The 7,869-nt window shown below is 41.9% G+C and overlaps 1 long non-coding RNA gene across 1 annotated transcript in view; it reads left to right on the top strand.

Annotated features, from left to right (window-relative positions):
* The window catches only part of LOC113220677, a 7,592-nt gene extending 1,777 nt beyond the window's left edge, over positions 1-5,815 (top strand). Inside the window, exon 2 of the long non-coding RNA XR_003307460.1 lies at positions 4,582-5,815. This is a non-coding gene — a long non-coding RNA (uncharacterized LOC113220677). The remainder of the gene's footprint in view (positions 1-4,581) is intronic.
* The last annotated feature ends 2,054 nt before the right edge of the window (positions 5,816-7,869 follow it).

Consider the following 7,869-nt stretch of genomic DNA (forward strand, 5'->3'; position numbering starts at 1 on the left):
TTTTTTTTTTTTTTTTTTTTTTTTGAGACGGAGTCTCGCTCTGTTGCCTGGGCTGGAGTGCAGTGGCCGGATCTGAGCTCACTGCAAGCTCCGCCTCCTGGGTTTACGCCATTCTCCTGCCTCAGCCTCCCGAGTAGCTGGGACTACAGGCACCCGCCACCTCGCCCGGCTAGTTTTTTGTTTTTTGTTTTTTTTTAAGTAGAGACGGGGTTTCACTGTGTTAGCCAGGATGGTCTCGATCTCCTGACCTCGTGATCCGCCCGTCTCGGCCTCCCAAAGTGCTGGGATTACAGGCTTGAGCCACCGCGCCCGGCCAAGAACAAGCTTTTCAAAAGTGCCTGGGAAATAGTGCCCACGTGAGGGACCCACTGCAATCACCAAATACAAGGACTCGAGGAACTGGTCAGTTTGTTAGCTTGACTGAGTGGGAAGAGAACTTTATAGATAAAATTTCTTAAACCACTTTAGTTTTTGCTCCAGCTTGCTCCTGGTGCCCCTTCATGTCATGTGTTACCATGAAGGAAGGAGGAATAGAAGAGATTTTGCCCTCTGTTAACAGGATGTGTCCTTACCTCTAATAACCTTCGTAACTTTTGCTTAGGTTATTTTCAGAGGTACATTTTGCTATGATAGTAACCATGTATTGAGCATTTGTGTCCATCCAAACACATGCTAGGTGCTTTGCATTTGATCCTCAAGTGCAGCCCTCTGAGATGGGCGTATTGTAGATGGGGAGCCTGAGGCTCCAAAGAGTTGGGTGACTTTGCTAAGATAATTTCTGAAGGCTGGGACCCAGAAGGTGGGGATGTGTTCAGGTGTCTTGGGTGACTGTGAACCACCAGTCCAGTGCAGGGCTTTGCAGACGTTTGCTGTGAAGGGCTCAGTAGCAAATATTTTAGGTTTTGTGGGCCACATCGGATTTCTGTTGTGTATTCTTCTTTGTGTGTTGTTTTTTCAACCCTTTTGAAGTGTTAAAAACAAAAACAACAACAACAACAAAAAACAACAGTCTTAATCTGAAGACCTGGGCTGAATTTTGCTGGCCGTTAGCCAATCCAAGTCGTTCATTCTATTGATAGAGAAGTGAGGCCTTTGCTATCTGAGATTACTTGTCTTGGGTTGCCTAGGGAGCCAGCGCAAGAGCCAGAACCAAAAACTAAGTCTCCTTTTCCTAATCTCATGCACTGCGATTTCTCAAAAACCACCATTGTGTGCTTATATTTGGATTATGCTACAATATGGTGTTTTTCTTTCCGGTTTATAAAAGATCAAGACGCGTTTTTTCTATCAGAAACTAAAGGATGATGCCATTATTAAATCTTAACTGAAATTCACCACTACCATCCACCTCAGCTCTTTTCGGTGGTGTTTTAATTCAAGCTACCTTAATGCTTTATCCATTATCCCAGCTACTGTCTACCCTTTGGGGCCTGGAAACATGGGAATTTACTTTGAAGGAGGGCTTTTGTATTTTGCATAAAAGGATTTATGGGAGTAGAGTGTTTAATATTAGAGTACTCAAGGGAAAATGGGGTTGCTATATTGACAGTTTTGAGGTGACTTTCATTCTTACAGTGTTGAAAAAACCCTATTTTCTGCCTTATAATAGGAAAAACTAGTACTTAAATATCAATCCCCCCAAAATTAATGAGACAAAGCACATTTTCACCCTTGACTATTTAAGAACAAAAGGCCTAGGAACAACTCACCAAGCATAATTCTGAAATGTTACATATGTATATTTTTTGGAGTTAGCATGAGCCCAAAGGTGATGGCTTAGAACAATGTTGTAGCACAACCTTTTAACTAAATTATCTCCCCAGAAACACTGACGTTACAGAATCATATTCCATTTTCTCAGTAACAAACCTGACATTGATATAGAGGAAATCTGCTGCAGTGAGATAAAAGACTCACTGTCCTGTCTCTTATAGGTCAACTTTCGCCTGCATTCAATAACCATGATACAACCGCATTTCTCTCCTCAAACAAGCAGTTACAACTCCTGTAGATTTGGCTATGCCAGCAGTGCACATAGAGATTTCTGCTTGCCAGTAGCAACTTTCCCACAGTAGATACAAGTCCCAGAGGATGTTGTCCAGCAGCAGGAGAAAGGTAGTTCTGAATATGCAAATTCTTACCCTGCAGGCCCCATACCAGCCCCTGGTGCCTGTGTGGAGTCTTTCAAACAAACAAACAAACAAAGTAAAGTAAAACCATACCACCACAAAGCCTTCTCTTTCTTTCCCCACCTCACTCCCATGTACTCGCCTTAAAGACATAGTGTGGCAGTTTGAAGTGAGCAGTGATGTGTGTTGTTTCTTTAGAAATGACGCCTCAATAAATCAATTCTTCAGAGTCGTTGCAGCGGGGGTATGTATTCTTCAACTCTTACTATAGTGAGGCTTGGAACATCACCATATGACCCGGCTGTTAAAACAGCTGAGGGTCTGACTGGGAGACTCTTAGCCCATGTGGATCTTTCCCTGATGAGTCAAACTCGGAGGAGACCAGGTGGAACTCACAGTTAGTCTGTGCTCCTATTTCTGTTACAGATTTGGTGATCGGCCGCCTGTGAGTCATTTGCCTTTTCTACTTCAGTTTTGTTGGCAAGAAATAATATTCTGTCTTTAATTGCATCTTAATCAGATGGCAAAAAGAAGTTACTTGAATCATTTGTGCTTTGGCACATTAAAAGTAGCTGTTTGAATCACTGATAGATCAAAATAAATATTCATGTAGAGATGGTCTAATTTCTGGCCAAGCAGTGAAGAGAATGATGTTACAGAGTTACCATCTGAGTTACAGGCCTGAGTTACAGGCCTGAGCCCTGAGAGTACTCAACTCTCTAGTATTGCACTTGTGGCTGGTCGTAAACCCTTTTAATGCATATCATCCCATTGAAATGATTATTTCCCTTATTTAACTATTCATTGCATCATGAACCAATAACTAGTATCCCAATTTTCTTGGGAGGTGATATGAATGGATTGTTGGACTTTATTCTGTGACATGCTTTTTTAAAAAGCACAGAATCTTGGAGCTGGCAAGGCCTAGTAGATGTCCTCTGTGTACAGAGTGCTCAATCTCAAGTTCTTTGTGAGTGGTCTCAGACTTTAGTTCTTCATACTTTATTTGCTGCTATTTGTGTTTGGAGATGTCTTGTGAAGGCCATAGCCTGTGCTGGTCCTTCAGACTGAAGACTTGGGAAGCGTTAAGAGTACTCTTGAGATAAGGAAGGAAAAAGCACCTAGAAAAAAAATGAAGATTGTGATATCCAAGAGGGCAACAACTGGGTCTCCACCGCTCCTGAAGTGGCTCCGTGGCCCAGCATAGCACTCCTCTATCTGCAATGAAAGTTGAAAGTGCACTGCAGAGTGTAGGGTTCTGATGCAGAGCTATCACTCAGTCACAGCACTGTAAGTGATTTTTTTTAAAGAGACAACCTTAAAAAAAACTCCAGTCTTGAAAATAAGATAGAATGTTGTATCTGTATATATAATACAAATTGACATTTAAAGGAGCTTACTTGTTTTGGATTTGGTTTAAAAGAAAGTTTTCCTGCTTATTGAACAGATATGTATTGGAAGCTACCTTTAAAATCTGGTTTTGACTGTGTATTTTTAGTTCCCAGAAGTATAGTTACTACTAATATGGGCTACTTTAATGTGGCTTATATGGAACTCTGTGAAGGTAAAATTGTAGAATAAAAATGTATTACTTGCATGAGAGCTTAAAATGTCATTTAGGAAGACAGCTTCTTTATTTTAATGACATGTTTGACAATGTTGAGATTATATTTGATAGCAGGTACTCTTTAGAAGGGCTGTTTGAATAAAATAGTTTTATAATTAAAAAAATATCAGGGCTGGGTGTGGTGGCTGACACCTGTAATCCTGGCACTTTGGGAGGCCGAGGCAGGCAGATCACCTGAGGTCAGGAGTTTGAGACCAGCCTGGCCAACATGGAGAAACCCAATCTCTACTAAAAATACAAAAAATTAGCTGGGCGTGGTGGTGTGTGCCTGTAGTCCCAGCTACTCAGGAGGCTGAGGCACGAGAATCCCTTGAACCCAGGAGGCGGAGGTTGCAGTGAGCCAAGATCATGCCACTGCACTCCAGCCTGGGCCACAAGAGACTACGTCTCAAAAAGTAAGTAAAATAAAATAAAATAAATTTTAAAAAATTAAAAAATACCTCAGAAACCAGTGAAAGTAGATGGACCATAATAGATGTGAAATAACTCAGAACCCAGTGAAAGTAAATGGATCATAATAGATGTTGTGCAAGGCAAGGTTTGATTTTTTTTTTTCCTTTTTATAAAATGAATTTTAGCTCTATCTTCTCCTTAGTGCTAGTTGCTTTATCTTGTCTTGACATTCATGGCTATGATGGAAATATTTTCAGGTGTTCTTAAGCCAGATATATCAAATTACCATATAAAACAAAGCAATTTTTGTAATTTAGATTAATTGCCCTTTTAGGTAAGTGAATCTTCTCCCTTAATTGAATGGAAGATTTCTTGCTAATTAACATGACTTTCTTTGAAGACTGAACTGTCATACTTCTCCTTTGCCCCCAGGACATGAGAAACCTGAGGTTCGCTTTGAAACAGGAAGGCCACAGCAGAAGAGATATGTTTGAGATCCTCACGAGATACGCGTTTCCCCTGGCTCACAGTCTGGTAAATTCCAGCGTGCTCCTCAGCGTGGGAAGGTTCTCAGTGCCTCCTCTGTGAAAACTGCCCGCGAGCTGGGATCCTCTTTCTTTTACTGTCTATGTTGTGTTTCCCAGTGTGATGTGTCTGTGGGGGTGTTTATTAAATAATTTCATCATTTCCAGAGGGAATAGGCCTCTCCCCTGTCAGTCTGCGTGGGATGGATTGCCCCAGGTGACTGAAACACAAAGCCCTGGAGGCTGGCAAGAGCCCTGCATGAGCCTGGGAGCTTCACCAAGGGCACCTTGTGCTCTTCCAACCCTGAGTGTGCCCTCAGTCTTGGCCATCCCTCCTGAAAATGTAGGCGGTAGTGAGGCGGACTCGGGTGGCTGAGTGCAACACTGTGAGGTCATATCCCAGAGTTCATTGCTTTCACCTTTGGAGCTAATAAGCAATGAGTGTCAGGCTTTTGTGGCTCCAGTTGTAAATGGGAACAAACTCTGAGTCTAAATGCCATTTGAGCAAATAGAGATGTGTGGTATAGGTACTGCACCAATAGCTGAATAGGGGCAGGTTTACTTTGGAAAAGAATAACCTTTCAAATGTCATTTGATCGCATTTAGTATGTAATTGGCAGGACCAATTTATTATGCATTTAATTAGTTGTAATCTATGACTTAGTCCAAAGGTGGTTCAGTATGTGTACCTAAAACGTTTCCTTCCTCTTCACCAAACTACTGGAGTAACCTTACTCTTACTGCATGACTGAAATAAGCCTTTCTATGAGTTTTGCTCTTAGAATGATATTTCTTTATATCCTGCCTCAGCCTTACCTCCTTTTTTACTGCCGTGCCTTGCTCGAATCTTCTAACCCCTATCTTCCTCGTCAGTTTGACTTGAACTTAGATGCAAATACCTGCTAAGGGGAGAGTGAGAAAATAATTATTTACAACATATACTGTATAAATGCCTGTATCTTAAGTATAGGATGATCATACTGCAGACTAAACCCAAGGTGATGGAAGGGACCCTGAAGTAAAAGAGGCATGTGTTGAACACAGATGAAACTGTCATGCTTGGGAACAAATGTGCTCATCTCATAATTGAATCTATTTTCAGCCTTTTCTAAGTTTGTGATTAAATATGTGATTTTTAAAAATATGTCTATATTAGAGCTTTTAATTCTATTAGGATAAAAAGAGAGTCTGATGGGAACACATCTTCTTAATTATTATGAAACTGAGAATGTGAGTCTAATTGATGAAAGTTCAATTAGGAAATGTGTTCTGTCTTGATTTATGCATATCTGGCCCTAAATTATCAGAAATTGACAGAATGGCGGGTTTGAAGGAGCTGATGCCCCAGTCTGTCTCCTGCAAGATCTTGCTTCATCGACCATCCCCTTTCTCTGGTATCTTCTGTTTCTTCTAGGGTATACTCCCCTAAAAAAGTCAAGTGCTGGACCGGCTTTCCCCTTATACTACTGTCCCATCTTTCACTTCATTGCCAAACTTCTGGAAAGAATATTCTAGCCTATCCTCGTCTCCAGTGCATTCATTCCTCCAACCCATTCCAGTATGGAGCTCATTACTGGCCAGATCTAGTGGCTCATTTCCATCCCATTCTGTTCGATCTCTTCTCCGGTATTCAACCATTTTGACCACTGTCTTCTTGAAAGTCTTGGTTTCTGTATTCCTGCACCATCTTGATTGTTCCTTTCCAGTCTCCATTACCTCTGTCTTTTCCTTAAATGTAAATATCTCTTCACTCTTATCCCTCTTCTCTTCTCGCCTTATTCACTTTGCCTTGATGGTTTCGTTTAGTTTAAAGTCGTCACTGCTGTGTAGATGACTTCAGCTCTAACCCTGATGCTGTCCTTGAGTGAGTCCAGTGAGTCTAACCCTCAAATTCCTTTCTCTGGGAGTCTGAGAATCACAAGCTCAGCTGGCGCGGTGGCTCACGCCTGTCATCCCAGCACTTTGGGAGGCCGAGGTGGGTGGATCACTTGAGGTCAGGAGTTCGAGACCAGCCTGGCCAACATGGTGAAACCCTGTTCTACTAAAAATATTTTTAAAAAATTAGCTGGGTGTGGTGCTGGACACCTGTAATCCCAGCTACTCAGGAGTCTGAGGCAGGACAATCGCTTGAACCCGGGAGGCAGACGTTGCAGTGAGCTGAGATCGTGCCATTGTACTCCAGCCTGGGTGACAAAAGCAAAGCTCCATCTCAAAAAAAAAAAAAAAAAAAGATAGAATCACAAACTCGTTGTTGCCCTAACCTCTTTGCAGTTCATGAAACCCACCTTTCATCCTATATGTCCCGCAAGTTTGAGGATCCCCAGTTGTTTAGGTTTGATAACTTGAAGTCAGCTTTTCAATTCCTCCCCTGCTATTCCTCCCATAGGCACATCAATTCTGAATCCTGTAAGTTCTACTTAGTAGCAATGCCCAGCTATTTCCTGTCATTTCCACTTATGCTTCCTACGTTAATCCATACTTCCAAACTGGCTTCCCTTCTTTCAGTTTCTTCCCCTTCCAGCTAATCCTACACAATGCTGTCAGTTGTTGTTTTGTTTTTAAATATGATCATGTTACTGTATCACCCTCTACCCCCCAAAAAACAAACCCCCAGTTACTTTTCATAGCTTGTGCCCTACACTGCAGCTGCACAAGGCTGCCCTATGCTCTCCTAGCACACACAGTACCTTCTTGGTTCAGATTTTGCTATCCCCTTTACCTGCAATCCCCTCGTCTCTTGCATACCCATCTTCCACACACTCAGCCTTCAACATCTTAATCTGTCCTCTGTCCTTTTCCAGGCCATATGTGTGTGCCCCCAGTGAGAGTTCATCTTACCTCTCAATTGTTAGTCTTTGCAAGTTCCTCTATCAGAGCACTTATCTCAGTATGCCTTATGGAATAATTTTGTCATAACTGCCTCCTACCTCCCCCTACCACTGCCTGATAAATTATGAGCTTATCAAGGCAGGGATCAGCCTTTATTTCTCTCTTTACTGTCAGCACAGTGGCATCTGCATGGGAGTTTTGCAATGATGGCTTTTTTCTTGAACTCGGGTTTAGTAGAAAGGATGGAAAAATCACTATATGGAAACAAATGAGATGGATGTTTCTGAATATTGCAAATCTAACACCAAAACCTAGAAATCTCTGTTGCTGTTATTGGAGTCATCCGCAGAGTGCTTGATTTCTCAAG

This window comes from Piliocolobus tephrosceles, unplaced genomic scaffold (genome assembly GCF_002776525.5).
Source record: "Piliocolobus tephrosceles isolate RC106 unplaced genomic scaffold, ASM277652v3 unscaffolded_9445, whole genome shotgun sequence".
Classification (NCBI taxonomy): domain Eukaryota; kingdom Metazoa; phylum Chordata; class Mammalia; order Primates; family Cercopithecidae; genus Piliocolobus; species Piliocolobus tephrosceles.